Source organism: Triticum aestivum, chromosome 7A, assembly GCF_018294505.1.
Source record: "Triticum aestivum cultivar Chinese Spring chromosome 7A, IWGSC CS RefSeq v2.1, whole genome shotgun sequence".
Lineage (NCBI taxonomy): Eukaryota > Viridiplantae > Streptophyta > Magnoliopsida > Poales > Poaceae > Triticum > Triticum aestivum.
This window is the reverse complement of record NC_057812.1, coordinates 445924672-445939258: the sequence shown is the minus strand read 5'-3', so window position 1 is coordinate 445939258 and position 14587 is coordinate 445924672.

Genomic DNA, 14587 nt, shown 5'->3' with positions numbered 1-14587 from the left:
AGTTCAATAATGCCCCATTGAAGATACGCCGCAGCTGGCATCCTCGGAGCACCAAGGAGGAAGATAAAAGAGAGGTCCTTTACCTGATGGGCAGGATAGAAACGCTGGCCAAATCAAGACTGACAATAATCGAGGTTATGTCAATATGTATAATGCGGGGGGTGCAGCCACTTCAGTATCGGGGGAAACCCATGTGGCACTTCAATGGAGAAGACGATGCCACCCGCTGTGGCCGTAAAGGTCAAGACTCCGCCGCCGCTCTAGCAAAAGTACTGTCTGATTTATACAAAGGAGAGGAAGAGGAATTCATCCGTATTAAGCCACGGGATGGATTCTCCATGTACAACCCCCCAAACTGGGTGAGCTGCTACCTTTCACTCCGGATCTTCCCGTATTCTTCATTATAAGTATTTACCTTGTTATTTCATAGCAGGAACTACAAAAAGCTGTGAGGGAGGTCCATAACCCGTCTCCACAGCCAGAGGACCCTGATCGGGCCCTCGACCCTGGACTCGAAGAAGATCCGGACATATTCGTGGAACTCATCGACAAGACGTTCTATCAGTTGAGCTGCGATGGTGCCTTGGTGGCTATCATAGCCGATTATCCGGGCCTGCTCCCTGCATCACATGTAAGTAAAACCGGAGTCCCAACTTCCGAGAAGGATCCCTTTTTTGCACTTCACCCATCACACACATATGGTGTCCTACAGGGAAGGCCCTCGGGACGCCACGCTGAACCTGCAGTGACTCTCCAGCAAGGGGCACCAAAACCGGATAGGCTTAAAATGAGGGTGGTCAGGACTGAGACGCCATCGCAGAGGTATAAAAAACCTTGCTCCATGGTTTGTCGTCTTTAAAATATAATAACGTCCATGGTTCCTGGCAGAAAAAAAACTCGCCGGACCGTGCCCGGAGAGCCTGCCGGCCATGCCTCCACCAGCCGGACTCCAAAGCCGGACTTAGGGGCAGATGCCGACGTGGGGACAACACCGGATGTTCCTCCTACAGAGGATGCGGATAGGCTGTCCGCTATGAGTTCCAAAGTGGAGAGTGCTGTCAGCATTCTGGGAACGGGGGTCCCCAGACTTGCCTGCCTGCGGCCTGCGGCGTGGCACAAAGGGGGGCCCAGCACGGCTCATCGTCATCAACACAGACCCAAGACCCTCGTGAGGGGCCAAGCCTCACGGGGCGGACGACACGGAGCTTCCTCAGGCACGGCCTCATCAGGCTAGCTCGCAAGGAGGCGGAGAGATCAAGGCGGGGAACCTCACGAGGTGCCCGTGACGCAAGCCATGACGACCAAAGGCGCCAGGTGGGCGCCAGCCGCGCAGTGTCCTCCTTTCCTCTTTGGTGCAAAGGGAGCAAGCGCAGGCGAGAGCATCAAGCAAAGGCACCCGTTTTGGTGCAACGAGACCAAGACCAGTCCAACGGCAGGGAGGAAGTCATTGTGGAGCCCAAGCCAGCGTCACCACCAGAGTCTTTGGCAGGCGAGGACCAGCTTTAGTCAGGATAAGTGTACCAGATGTTCCCCTTCAAAATGGCCAATTGTTGGCGCCCTTCCCGCTCAATATTTGGGAAGAGGCCCAGGGCCTTTGCCTATAAATAGGACCAGCCACCCACAGGGTAGAGGGGTTCGATCGATCGGTTGGAGATCGAAATCAGAGAGAGAATCGAGAAGAGAGAGAGAAGGGTGACTGAACTCCTCCTAGCAGTTCATCCCCCCCAGTCAAGAACAGACCCTCGCGAGGCTGTTCTTCCTTGTATTATTCATCATCATCAGCCCAAGAGGCAATCCACCACACCACACACTGGAGTAGGGTATTACACCACAACGGTGGCCCGAACCAGTATAAACCCTGTGTCTCTTGTGCTGTTCTTTCCATAGCTTAGACCTTAGCGAGGCGGAGGGGTGCAGGTAGGTAGGAGGCGAAATCTCCACGCGCACCCCAGTGTTCGAACCTCAAGGGTCTGCCGGAACCTGAAATCCGACATTTGGCACGCCAGGTAGGGGTGCGCCGGAATTCGTCTTCCACCACCCCGTTCTCCTCCGACCATCACGCCCATGTCTGACGCTCGTCGGGCCCGCGCCGAGCGCCGGCTGCTCTCGCTTCCCGCGTCACCCAGACGGCTCCTATCGGTGGGCGTCCTCGCCATTCCCCGTCACCTGCCGTCAATGCCGCCACCGGCCCGGCGGGGGACGAGTAGCCGGCGTCGTCTCAGCATCCGTCCGTGCGGCAAGACGGTCGCACCGCTACTCCCTCGCTCACCGAGCTGGTTCTTCGTCCCGCGCACTCCGCGCACCCATGGAGGCCCGAGCTGCGCTCATTGCGGCAAACGAGCTCCTGCGCTACCGTCCCGTCGACGACGTCTATGAAGAAAGGCTCGACCGCGTCGCCGAGCTCATCCGCGCCGCAGGGGGCTCTTCCGCGCCGTCCGTTCCGCTGCACCGCACCTCACCCCACGCGGGCGACGAAGCTCCGGCGGCGCCTTGGCCGCCTCCTCCTCAAGAAGGCGCTATGGCTCCAAGGCGCGTGGCCCCTGGGTGGAACCCGCTCCGTCAGGCACCAGCGCGGCAAGAGCAGAGCTGCCAAGAAGTCCCTCGCCCGCAAGAAGCTGCCCGGTCGCTCCCTGCTCCAGCATGTCGCGACCATGCTCCTGCTCCCGCACGTCAAGACCCCGCGCTGCTCCCAGCTGTAGCGCGTGGTGACATGCAAGACCAAGCTCTCCGTCACCCAAGGCCTCCCGTGGCCACAGCAGGCTGCCGCGCCTTCACCATCGAGCTACACAGCGTCGCGTGGCCCGGCAAGTTCAAGCCAGACCTGCCTCCTCGCTATGACGGCACGACTGACCCTGCGGAGTTCCTATAGCTCTATGAGCTGGGCATCGAAGCTGCCAACGAAGACGAGAAGGTCATGGCGAACTGGTTTCCCATGGCGCTCAAGGACGGGGCCAGCACCTGGCTCCTGAACCTGGCTCCAGGCATGATCTCCTCCTGGGACGAGATGCGCACCCGCTTCATCGCCAACTTCCAAGGTACTCGCGACCGGCCACCCGCCGTGAGCGACATGCACCGCATCAAGCAACAACCCGGAGAGACCCTGCAGAAGTACATCCAGCGCTTCAACAATGCACACCTCAAGATTCCCAAGGTGACTGAGGAGGCCATCATCTCAGCCTTCTCCGACGGCGTGCGCGATGTCAAAATGAAGGAGGAGCTGGCGATGCATGAAGACTTGTGCACTTCCTTGGAGTTGTTCAACTTGGCAACCAAGTGCGCCAGGGCTGAGGAAGGGCGTCTCTCCCTCCTCGAGCTGCCTGCCGCAGACCCAGAAGAGAAGAAGCCCAAGGCCAAGGATGTGAAGCGCAAGGGGGCTGCCGTGCTCGCGGCAGAACCAGACACCAAGCAGGGCAGAGATCAGCCCGAACCTTCCAAGGGCAGTCGGTATTGTGTGTACCACGACCTCCACACCCACAACACCAACGAATGTCAAGAGCTCCGAGCCGTGCGAGAAGGAAGGATCGGCCGTCGCCCCGACCGCAGTGACCGGGGATACGGTCGAGGGGGAGGAAGGAATGCAGGACGCTAGGAAGACCGCGGTCTGCGCTAAGGGTGGCGCGATCAACCTCGTGAGGATCACTGGCAAGACCCGCCTCGCGAGGGAGACTGGGGAGAACGGCCTCGCGAGGATCACCCGCAAGGCAACGCAGGCCTCCCCCCGCTGCCGCCGCAGCCAAGGAGAAACGAGGATCGCCATCAGGACGAGGGGGCTGGGGGCTTCCAGGAGCCGCGCGCGATTGCCTGCATCCTGGGCGGGGCTCAAGCCCCAGCCTCTCAATGCATCTTCAAGCAGTTCACCCATGAAGTGAATGCAGTCCTCCCCAAGCTCGAAGCCACGCGCCCTCTCAGGTGGTCGGCGTGCGCCATCATGTTCAGCTCAGCAGATCAGCTCAAGTGTGCGGCTACAGCCGGAGTCCTCCCGATGCTTTGTTCCCCAATCGTCAGCAACATGGTGGTTACTAGGACCCTCATCGATGGCGGGGCAGGGCTCAACGTCCTATCCGTGGAAACATTCAACAATCTCCAAGTGCCCTACAGCCAGCTTCAGCCAACCAAGCCTTTCTCCGGAGTCACCGACGGCTCCACGGTCCCGATTGGGCAGGTTCGCCTCCCAGTCACCTTCGGGGCATGCGACAACTACCGCACCGAGCTCATCGACTTCGACGTCGCTCACATTCGCCTGCCGTATAACGCCATCCTTGGGTACCCAGCGCTGGCCAAGTTCATGGCCGTAACTCACCACGGCTACAACGTCCTCAAGATGCCAGGAAGTGGCGGAGTCATCACGGTGCCCTGTGAAGAGAAGGATGCGGTGTGTTCCCTGGAACGAGCCTTTCAGGCCGCATCACTGGAAGACCCGGATCGCGGAAGCAGGAGGCTTCCCGAGACCGCCCCCAAGAAGAAGAAGACATCATCCGATCCGGCCCTGCAGGAGGCAGGCCCCTCTGGGCCCGCGCCTGCCCAGGGGGAACCTCCTTTCATCGCATAGGAAAGCGCGCCCGGCGCCCTCCTCAGGCAGGGCTCGGGGGCTCTCCCCTGGAGGGCACCGACCTGGCTAGGGTCACGAGGGAGGAGCTTGGGCACCACGTGGAGGCGTGTTTCGAAGCACGTTTCCCTCAAGAAGGAGTAAGGCAAGGAGAGCTAGACCCTCAGGAGTTCGTCAGCAAGGCCATTCAGGAGCTACAGGAGTCAAGAGTCATGAAAGGAGGCCGCCGCCTACCAGTAGTGGCTCCCCATCCAGGCGAGGATGGCGGGCTGCGCGTCTGCATCGACATACCAGGGCTCAATCGAGTCGCCTCTCTGGGGCACCTCTGGCCCTCGCGATTGGGGCGCTGCAAAGGTCCAGCCCACAGCTACGTTCGCATGCCTTACGGCTTGCCGAATGCGGTTGCCATGTACCAGCGCCTCATGAGCGACATCGTGGAGGCTCAAGAGGCCAGGCGTTCCGCAGCCCTGGCGGAAATGGAGACGGTCCGCGAGGAGCCACCAGCACCTCCGGGGTCTCCCGAGGCCCCTGGGCCTGGGGGCTCGTGAGGATCGGCTTCCGCAGCCCACCGAGTCTGCTACACCAACACTCCTTCGTCCTCAACATCATCAGGTGACATCTTTCAAGTTTCATTTCCAACTGGGAGCGCCCCCCAGGGCTGCATTATTCCCAGGCCGCGTGGGTCCGTCCCTGCGGCATGTATCCCTTTTATTTCATGTTGTTAGCTTACCTTGTTGGGGGCGCCCCTCAAGCTGCATCATCCCCAAGTCGCTCGGGCCAGGCCCAGCGGCATGTATCCCTTTTGCGTTTATTTCCGGCTATGCGTTCGACCCACCATGCTTGATTATTTGATGCCTATCCACGGCATCTCTTCTTCTCCATGCCGACCACTTGCATGTTAAAGGGGGGGTACCTGAGCATCGCGACTCAGGGCTCTTACTGGCTCTCCAGCCCTCACCCTCTGGCCTTGTCCACGGCATCGTGACCTGGCATACCAACGACGGCTGAGACCAGCTCGAGGGCTGGGACCCGAGGACGTAGAGTGCCGGCATCTAACCAAGTTTGCAGGGACACATAACAAGATAAGGCCCAGTGCCAGGGGCAACCCGCCTAGAGGTAGGGCCCCGTGAGTCCCACGCTGGCTCACGGGTGCCCAGATACACCTCGCCAGGCCCTACCGTGCCAGCCACGTGTCAGGGCGGGGTTGTACACGCCTCGGGGGATCCTCCCGGAGGGGAGCCCCCTCCCACGTACCAGTGGAAGCACCATGCTCCATGCTGGCTGACGACACTGCCGAGGAGCGGCTATGCCCGTACACATACGGAAGCGCTATGCTTCGCGCTGGTGATAAACAACTAAGGGTGGCCCCCGGGCTGCATCAACCTCAGGGAGCCCAGAGCTCAGTGTCTAGCCTCATCGTAACGCCTCCCCTCGGGAGTGCCGCGCGAGGGGGCTGGGCACGGGGGCTGCGCCTGGGTCACACCCAGACACATGCCTCCTAGCCAGGCCCCCCGGGCCTGGTTCATCGCGCGTCTCTCCCCGAGCGGAGCCAAGGTACGAAGGCCGTTTGAGCGTCAAGGGGGACTCCTGAGCATCGCGACTCAGGAGCCTAACTGGTCACGTAGCCCCTCACTCCTTAGTTCCGAAAGGCTAACGGCGGTTGAGGTATGCGCGCGGCCGGGCTCTGCAGACGTAGAATGGTAGATCCACCCACATCACACCTCCCTACTTGTTGTTCATGCGCCAAGGGGGACTCCTGAGCATCGCGACTGAGGAGCCTAACTGGTCACGTAGCCCCTCACTCCTTAGTTCCGAAAGGCTAACGACGGTTGAGGTATGCGCGCAGCCGGGCTCTGCAGACGTAGAACAGTAGATCCACCCACATCAGACCTCCATACTTGCTGTTCGTGCGCCAAGGGGGACTCCTGAGCATCGCGACTCAGGAGCCTAACTTGTCACGTAGCCCCTCACTCCTTGGTCCTGTCCTGGTTCTGGTCGGGGCTAACGGCGGCTGAGGTATGCGCGGGGCTGGGTTCTGCCGGCGTAGAACATAAGCAAGTAGGAAGGAAAAGCGTAAATTTCAAGGAATTCAAAAGCAAATATTACAGTCCACACTGTTATCTCAATGCCAAACGCAAGTTTAAACGCCTCCCCGAGGCATGATACATGTGCAGGAATTAAAGGCAGGACAGGAGCCGCAACGGAGTCACTTGTCGGCGGTGGAGCAGCGCGGAGTGGGTTCGCCTCATGGAGCAGTGGGGTCGGCAGCGCCTTGCTTCGGCTTGGTGCTGAAGGCCCGGAACTTCCCCAGCAGAGCCTCCGCGCGACCCTTCACGGCCTCGGCAGCGGCAGCGGCACGCTCGCCGCTTACTGGCTCCAGCAGGCTGTCGAGGTCAACACTGGGATCGCGAAGGTAGATGTGGGTGAGGACCCGCGTCAGCGCTGCAGAAGACAGGACACGCGCCTCGGCCTCGGCCGTGGGGCCAAGGCCAAGGGCGACATCTTCAAGAGCGCGAACCAGGAAGGGAAGCAGCTTGGCGGGGCCATCCTCGGCGCCAGCCAGCAGGCTCTCCAGGCCGCTGTCGTAAAGCGTCCTCAGCGAGGAGCGAGCCTTCGCCTCCATCTCCATGAAGGCCATGCGGTCCTCGGCAAGAACCTAGGCCTTGTCGTCCAGCTCGACCTTCCTCGCCCCCAACTCCTGCTCCAGCGCGCCTAGGCGGTCGCGGTGCTTCCTGAGCTTGACCTCCCTCTCCTTGACGGCCGCCTCGCGAGCCTTCACGCCCTCTTCCTGCTCTTGGCGAAGGCGGACCTCTTTCGCGAGCTGGTCCCGCAGGCCTTGCAGCTCATCCTCCAGCGCCTTGCAGCGACCACGGACGTCGACCACCTCCCCCAGGGCTGCGTCACAAGCAGCCTTCGCCTCAAGGACGGCCTGCTTCTCCTCATCGCAAGCCGTCGAGGCCTGGACCAGCGCCGCCCGAATCGAAGTGTTGGAGCGAATCCATCCCGAAGCCAGCTCCAAGAGCCCGGCCACCAAGCGAAGGTCGGCGCCAAGAAGATCCTACCGCAGCTGGTCCAGCTCAGCAGCAGCACGATCCAGAACGGCAGGAGGAGTCGGAGAGACAGCAGTCGGTGGAGTAGAAGGAGAAGGCGGCAGCGCGGCCACAACATCCTGAGGCAGAGCCTGCTGCGCCCCAACGGCTATAGTGGCGGCAGCAAGCAAAGGCACCTCGGGAGTCACTTGGGCCATTGGGGCTGAGCTCGCCCCAGCCGGCTCAGCCAGGCCTCGCGAGGACGACCGGGCTGGAGAAGCCCGTGCATCGCGGTCACCTTCCTTCGCGGGTGGAGGCGCTGCCGCGGATGGAACCTCAGGAGTTCCCTTCGGCTTCTTTGCTACAGGCGCCAGCCTATCCAAGAGATGCGGACGTCAAGCCTCAGAAGCAGAACAAGAAATAAAGACAAGAATCAAGCGCTTACGGGTCGTCGCCAGTGAGCTCAAGCGGCCTCCGGCCAAATTTGAAGCCTGAAATCCGGCTGGAAGGGTCAACCTCGGGAAGCTTGGAAGCGGAAGATGCGTCTGCGGTCCGCCTCGGGGCCGGGGCACACCCGCGGGAGATCAGCCCAGTCCTGTCCCTCTTCGGGATTGGGGGCAAGCTCTCACCGTCCTGCTCATCATCATCCTCGTCGTCATCGCTCGGAGAGAGGCGGAGAACGCGGGACCTGCGCCGGGGGAGGGGAGCCCTCGACTCTCCGTCAGTCGCATCGAAGTCAGGCCCTTTTCCCGCTCCCCTCCTACCTCCTCTTTGCTAGAGTCATCGGAGGGCACGTCCACCGGTCCCTCGGAAGTTTCCATAGGCACGGGCCCGTCCTCGTTGAAGACAGGCGTGGACTCCACTACCTGCTCCCAGTCGTCGCGGAGGAACAAGGGCGTAGGAGCGCCCTCCAACCTTGCCACATCGCCCCAAACCAGGGATTGGAGGACCGCAGCCAGATCTCCGTCGGCCAAGGCCGCGGGGCTTGGATGGGGCCTCCACATTGGAAGGGAGTACTGCCGAAGCGGAGCCAGCTGGTGCTCCAGGAATTCCCTCAGCAGCGATGCGCCGGTCAGCTTCGCCGCCGCCATGTTGGCCGGCCTCAGATCTGCGTCCATCTTGTCCAACACCAGCTTTGTGCGGGGGTCCGTGAGCTCCGCTCGACCCCAGTCGCTGGAGCTCGTGGGTTGCTCCGTGGGCAAGATCAGCCGAGGGTGGATGCGCCCAGCATCCGCCAAGACCCACTTGCTCCTGAAGCCCTCAATCCTTTTCCCGGGGTTCGAAATGGCAATGGCACCACCATACGCGATGAAGCTCGCGCACGTGGAAGCAGGACCACGAGGGGTCCGGAGGTAGAAGTAGTGGCGAAGCAAGGCCACTGAGGGCTGCACCCCTACGTGAGCCTCGCAGTAATAGGCGAAGATTGCCAGGAGAAGGCGGAGTTGGGGTGGAGATGCAGAGCATGTAGCTTATAATGGCGGAGGACAGAGAAGAAGAACTCGGAGAAGGGAGGCACCAGGCCAGCAGCAATGGCGCTTACGAAGAACGGATAGAAGGTGCTCCCTTGACCCTCAGGGGTGGCGGAGCCGGCCTTGAACACCTTCGCCCTGTCGATGCCCCGCGCCGCCGCCATCCGGCGCAACCGGGCGAGGCTCGCCTCCGACACGTTCGGCGAATCCAGGGCAGACAAGTACCAAGCTATGGCCGGGGACTAACGAGGCGCCATGGCTTCCTAGGTCACGCGGTCGGAGTAGATCTGGAAATTTTGGAGGAAGGAAGGAGAGGCGCAAGAAAGGGGATCTGAGCAGCAACCGGAGAAAGCAAAAAAGCAAAGCCTAGGCAGATGCCGCTCCTCTATCAACTCGAGCAGTTGCTAAGGCGCTCATGTCCAATCAACCCCACGCGGCGCCCAAGGCCGCAGGCTGTTAGGGCCCGTGGCGCTTCGCTCTTGCCCTTCCGCCTCCCTGCACGGCCAAGTCTGGGCGCGCCTTGGGCTCGGGGGCTACTGTCGGCGTTCTGGGAACGGGGGTCCCCAGACTTGCCTGCCTGCGGCCTGCGGCGTGGCACAAAGGGGGGCCCAGCACGGCTCATCTTCATCAACACAGACCCAAGACCCTTGCGAGGGGCCAAGCCTCGCGGGGCGGACGACACGGAGCTTCCTCAGGCACGGCCTCATCAGGCTGGCTCGCGAGGATGCGGAGAGATCAAGGCAGGGTACCTCACGAGGTGCCCGTGACGCAAGCCATGACGATCAAAGGCGCCAGGCGGGCGCCAGCCGCGCAGTGTCCTCCTTTCCTCTTTGGTGCAAAGGGAGCAAGCGCAGGCGAGAGCATTAAGCAAAGGCACCCGTTTCGGTGCAACGAGACCAAGACCAGTCCAACGGCAGGGAGGAAGTCATTGTGGAGCCCAAGCCAGCGTCACCACCAGAGTCTTTGGCAGGCGAGGACCAGCTTTAGTCAGGATAAGTGTACCAGATGTTCCCCTTCAAAATGGCCAATTGTTGGTGCCCTTCCCGCTCAATATTTGGGAAGAGGCCCAGGGCCTTTGCCTATAAATAGGACCAGCCACCCACAGGGTAGAGGGGTTCGATCGATCGGTTGGAGATCGAAATCAGAGAGAGAATCGAGAAGAGAGAGAGAGAGAAGGGTGACTGAACTCCTCCTAGCAGTTCATCCCCCCAGTCAAGAACAGACCCTCGCGAGGCTGTTCTTCCTTGTATTACTCATCATCATCAGCCCAAGAGGCAATCCACCACACCACACACTGGAGTAGGGTATTACACCACAACGGTGGCCCAAACCAGTATAAACCCTGTGTCTCTTGTGCTGTTCTTTCCATAGCTTAGACCTTAGCGAGGCGGAGGGGTGCAGGTAGGTAGGAGGCGAAATCTCCGCGTGCACCCCAGTGTTCGAACCTCAAGGGTCTGCCGGAACCCGAAATCCGACAAGTGCCATGAATCACAGGCGCCAACGGGCCGTACTCCGCGACCCTGGTTTCTCTAAAGAGGTGTTTGATGCCTTCAACTCAGGAGACGCGTACTTCCGAGCTGCTCAAAATGGTCTTGCCAGAGCCACGGACCAGTATGTAAAGGATATACGGGTAAGAAAATCTAATAATTATATATATCAGTAGCCCCTGAGACTTGAAACAGTTGACACAACTGATTTAAGGATCATTATTTGTGTAGGCTCTTACGGAGAAGAATACCCAGTTGTCTCAAGAGCTGGAGGAGTGCAAAGCCCAGCTGCGGGCCGCGGTTGCCTCAATGAAGGAGTCCGCGAAGGCCCCATCTGGTAAGACTTGTTTCTATCGAGAAGAAGGATATGTACCGGTTAGTATTCGACATGTATGCAAATCTAACAATAGATTCTGCAGAGGACCCCAGAGTGAATCCGGAGGTCGTGCGAGGGGATGAGCAACATGCTCAACGACAGCTAGAGGCTGGCAAGCGCGTGCTTACGCGGGTTAGGCAGGAGAAAAATGATCTCCAAGATGCCAATACCCAGCTGGGCGTTGAACTGAAAGACGTTCGGGCCCATCTAGCTAACTCCGTAAAGGAGAATAAAAGGCTTCGACGCGACATTTTTAGTAAGTGCTTGAATGAACTTTTATAGAGTTCGGCGAAGAAACCGGCTAACAGAGTTATATCTGTAGGTATGCTGACGGGTCATCCTGCAGAGGAGATGCCCAGGTTTGCAGGTGATCTTCTGCCAGAGCTCTCACAACTGCACGAACAAGTTCGGCAGGTGATGCAGGGCATTGCCCAAGCCTTGTGGCCAGCCGCCTCCCTGCCAGGAGGCATGGGGGAGCTTGTAGAGATGCTCAAGGGAGCGCGGCGGCGCTTCCGATTATGAAAGATATCGGCCTGGCGACAAGGTGCAAGGGAAGCCTCGGCCATGGTGAAGACGCGATATACCAAGGCTAACCCGAACCACATGGCCGAGGTCGGACATGTGGGGTCTGATGGGAAAGAGATCCCCGTCAGTTTGGTGTATGATCAGGTGAAATTAGCCACAAAGTATTCCCAACAGGATTGTAGGATAGACAACCTGTTGGATGGTATAGAAGAAGAATTTAGTTAGTCTAGGTGACTGTGTACTTCAAATGACATGTATTGTCCCTAGCCGGATTGTAAATCATTTGTCATGGCGGTCCTTTTCGCTTCAACCTCCGGACCTGACAGTCCGGAGTGTATCCGAATACCTGCTCAGTTATGTAAAAACCGGGGTACGCATGGAAACCAGGCGTAGGGGTCATAAGTGCTTGAACAGACAAGTACCCAACTAGCTATGTTATATTACATGGATAGTAAGAAACATCTTCCAGGGAGAATGGTTCCGTTAAGGGTTCCTTTCCCTGGGTACGCATGCATTAATGTGCATGTCCGGACTGCGAGAAGAGACGCAGGATATAAACATCTGGGGGCATGTATCATAATAAATAAAAGTAATCTTTTGTTCACCGACCGAATATTCCCTTAAGAACACTAGCTTTCGGCTTCACCCAGTCTGAGGTACACATCCGGCTGACCCGGCAGTAACAATCGTAGAGGTGCTCCCTTATGCCCTAGCCGAATTAATGGGTACGTAGGGCATAAACACGAGAGCCAGGCAACCCAGCTTGGCCAAAACTTAAGTCATATCGATGCATATAATGGCGAAGGAAAGGTACATGTGGACAAGTAACACATGTGCGGGGGGCATAGAGCCCGGAACATAGTTACATTAAGCTTCTGTATAAGAGGCCCCCAGGTATAATGAGCACGCCTAGCGTGTGAAGATTGTGTAGTCAAGGCACATTTTAACCTTTTAAGGCCGTGAAGAAAAATGGGAAGAAAGAAAGAAAAGACAGATAACAGATATATATAAAAAATTGACGGAGGTAGGGAGACAAAAACACACAGTCCGACGCTAGGCGTAGAACCTTCGAAGTCTGGCTGCATTCCATCGGTTTGGTTCGAGTCGGTTGTCCGATGCATCCTGCAGACGGTACGCTCCACCGGTCAGAACTTTGTCAATAACGAAGGGACCTTCCCATTTGGGCTTGAGCTTGTCCTTTTTATTCTCTGGTAGGCGCAGAACGAGTTCGCCAATGTTATAAGTTTTGGCCCGTACTTCTGTGCTTTGATACCGCCGAGCCTGTTGCTGATAGAATGCGGAGCGGGCTTTTGCCACATCACGCTCCTCCTCCAGGGCGTCCAAACTGTCTTGCCGATCAAGCTCGGCTTCTTTCTCTTTGTACATGCGCACTTGAGGTGAGTCATGGATGATGTCGCAGGGCAGTGCCGCCTCTGCGCCGTACACCATAAAGAACGGTGTGTATCCGGTAGTGCGATTTGGCGTGGTCTGCAGCCCCCATAGTACGGAGTCAAGCTCCTCCACCCAGTGCGTATCTGATTCCTTCAAGGATCGCACTAATCTGGGTTTAATGCTGCTCATGATAAGACCATTTGCTCACTCGACTTGACCGTTAGTTTGCGGGTGATAGACAGAGGCATAATCGAGCTTAATGCCCATGTTGCTGCACCAAGTTTTTACATCGTCAGCTGTAAAGTTCGAGCCGTTATCGGTGATGATGCTATGGGGGACGCCGTAACGGTGTATAACCCCGGATATGAAGTCTATCACTGGTCCAGACTCGGCAGTTTTAACTGGTTTGGCTTCTATCCGTTTGGTGAATTTATCCACCATGAGCAATAGGTATTTTTTCTTATGGCTTCCCCCTTTAAGGGGTCCGACCATATCGAGCCCCCAGACTGCAAAGGGCCAAGTAATGGGGATTGTTTGGAGAGCGGTAGGTGGCATATGGCTTTGGTTTGCAAAAAGCTGGCAACCGACGCAATGTTGAACGAGGTCCTGTGCATCTGCTCGGGCCGTCGGCCAATAAAAACCTGTACAGAAGGCCTTGCTTACAAGGGCCCGAGCTGCAGCGTGGTGGCCGCCAAGTCCAGCATGAATTTCTATCAAAAGTTGCCATCCTTCCTCTTCAGAGATGTACCTTTGAATTACTCCAGTAACGCTTTTCTTATAAAGCTCTCCCTTGTGGACCATGTAGGCTTTAGACCGCCGCACAATGCAACTTGCCTCGTTTGGGTCATCAGGGAGTTCTTGCCTAGTTAGGTAAGCCAAGAAGGGTTCTGTCCACGGGGCGATGACAACCATAATCACGTGGGCCGAAGGCGTTATTTCGGTGGCAGAGCCACCGATTACGTCAGAGTGTTCGGTATCTGGCATTGTGGTCGGGTCCGGACTGTTGTTGCCGGTCTCTCCTTCCCATACCACGGATGGCTTAAACAGCCTTTCCAAGAAGATGTTAGGTGGGACAGGGTCGCGCTTAGCGCCGATGCGGGCGAGGATGTCCGCCGCTTGATTGTTTTCCCGGACCACATGGTGGAATTCAAGCCCCTCGAACCGAGCTAACATTTTGAGGACGGTGTTGCGGTAAGCCGCCATTTTTGGGTCCTTGGCATGCCGAATACCACATCTAGTGTGATTTTTCCCGCACATCATGCCTCCTGACTAGGGATGATTCCTCTAAAGGTCGTGCTGCTTTGCTCAATGCGGCTCTTGTCTAATTCCATCTTGCTAAGAGTTTCCTCATAGATGAGGTTTAATCCGTTGCCACCGTCCATGAGCACTTTAGTAAGCCGGAAGCCGTCCACAATTGGACTAAGGACCAAAGCGCCTGGTGCTCGGGCTGTTCGGAATTGAGGTTCGTCACTGGCATTGAAGGTTATGGCCGTGTCGTTCCATGGATTTATTGCTGCAACGTGGCAGACTTCGGCAAGGCTGCGGAATGTTCGCTTGCGCCTATTATTTGAGGCGAAGGTCTCGAAGACTGTCAATATTGTATTGTTATTTTACACAGGATGGTGCTCTGTTGTATTGTTGGTGAGGATATCCTCGCCACTCTTGGCCACCTGCCGGAGTATCCAACATGCTCTAAGGCTGTGTGTTGGCATGGTATCCGCTGTACTGTGAATTTTGCATGGCCCATTGAGCCATCCCTCCAA